Here is a 2224-nt window from a genome sequence, read left to right on the forward strand (position 1 = left end):
AACACCCCCAATCTATAACAAGCCCCACCTGAACACCCCCACTCTATAACAAGACCCACCTGAACAGCCCCACTCTATAACACCTCTTACCTGAACACCCCCACTCTATAACACCCTCCCCTGAACACCCCCACTCTATAACAAGCCCCACCTGAACACCCTCACTCTATAACACCCTCTCCACCTGAACACCCCCACTCTATAACAAGCCCCACATGAACACCCCCACTCTATAACAAGCCCCACCTGAACACCCCCAATCTATAACAAGCCCCACCTGAACAACATCTCTATAACACCCTCCCCACCTGAACACCCCCACTCTATAACACCCTCCCCTGAACACCCCCACTCTATAACAAGACCCACCTGAACACCCTCACTCTATAACACCCTCTCCACCTGAACACCCCCACTCTATAACAAGCCCCACCTGAACACCCTCTCTATAACACCCTCCCCACCTGAACACCCCCACTCTATAACACCTCTTACCTGAACACCCCCACTCCACAACAAGCCCCACCTGAACAACTGCACTCTATAACACTCTCCCCAATTGAACACCCCCACTCTATAACACCTCTTACCTGAACACCCCCACTCTATAACACCCTCCCCCTGAACACCCCCACTCTATAACAAGCCCCACCTGAACACCCCCACTCTATAACACCCTCCCCACCTGAACACCCCCACTCTATAACACCTCTTACCTGAATACCCCCACTCTATAACACCCTCCCCACCTGAACACCCCACTCTATAACACCTCTTACTTGAGCACGCCCACTCTATAACAAGTCCCACCTGAACACCCCCACTCTATAACAAGCCCCACCTGAACAACCTCTCTATAACACCCTCCCCACCTGAACACCCCCACTCTATAACACCCTCTCCACCTGAACACCCCCACTCTATAACAAGCCCCACCTGAACACCCCCACTCTATAACAAGCCCCACCTGAACAACCTCTCTATAACACCCTCCCCACCTGAACACCCCCACTCTATAACTCCTCCCCACCTGAACACTCCCACTCTATAACACCCTCCCCACCTGAACACCCCCACTCTATAACACCTCCCCTGAACACCCCCACTGTATAACACCGTCCCCACCTGAACACCCCCACTCTAACTCCTCCCCACCTGAACACTCCGACTATATAACACCCTCCCCACCTGAACACCCCCACTCTATAACACCTCTTACCTGAATACCCCCACTCTATAACACCCTCCCCACCTGAACACCCCACTCTATAACACCTCTTACCTGAACACGCCCACTCTATAACAAGCCCCACCTGAACACCCTCACTCTATAACACCTCTTACCTGAACACCCCCACTCTATAACACCCTCCCCTGAACACCCCCACTCTATAACAAGCCCCACCTGAACACCCTCACTCTATAACACCCTCTCCACCTGAACACCCTCACTCTATAACACCCTCTCCACCTGAACACCCCCACTCTATAACAAGCCCCACCTGAACACCCTCACTCTATAACACCCTCTCCACCTGAAAACCCCCACTCTATTACACCTCACCCTGAACACCCCCACTCTATAACACCTAACCATGAACTCCACCACTCTATAACAAGCCCCACCTGAACAACCTCTCTATAACACCCTCCCCACCTGAACACCCCCACTCTATAACACCTCTTACCTGAACACCCCCACTCCATAACAAGCCCCACCTGAACAACTGCACTCTATAACACTCTCCCCAATTGAACACCCCCACTCTATAACACCTCTTACCTGAACACCCCCACTCTATAACACCCTCCCCCTGAACACCCCCACTCTATAACAAGCCCCACCTGAACACCCCCACTCTATAACACCCTCCCCCTGAACACCCCCACTCTATAACAAGCCCCACCTGAACACCCCCACTCTATAACACCCTCCCCACCTGAACACACCCACTCTATATCACCCTCCCCACCTGAACACCCCCACTCTATAACAAGCCCCACCTGAACACCCCCACTCTATAATGCCCCACCTGAACACCCCCACTCTAAAACACCTCTTACCTGAACACCCCCACTCTATAACACCTCCCCTGAACACCCCCACTGTATAACACCCTCCCCACCTGAACACCCCCAATCTATAACTCCTCCCCACCTGAACACTCCCACTCTATAACAAGCCCCACCTGAACACCCCCACTCTATAACAAGCCCCACCTGA

Source organism: Hemitrygon akajei, chromosome 28, assembly GCF_048418815.1.
Source record: "Hemitrygon akajei chromosome 28, sHemAka1.3, whole genome shotgun sequence".
NCBI classification, from domain to species: Eukaryota; Metazoa; Chordata; class Chondrichthyes; order Myliobatiformes; family Dasyatidae; genus Hemitrygon; species Hemitrygon akajei.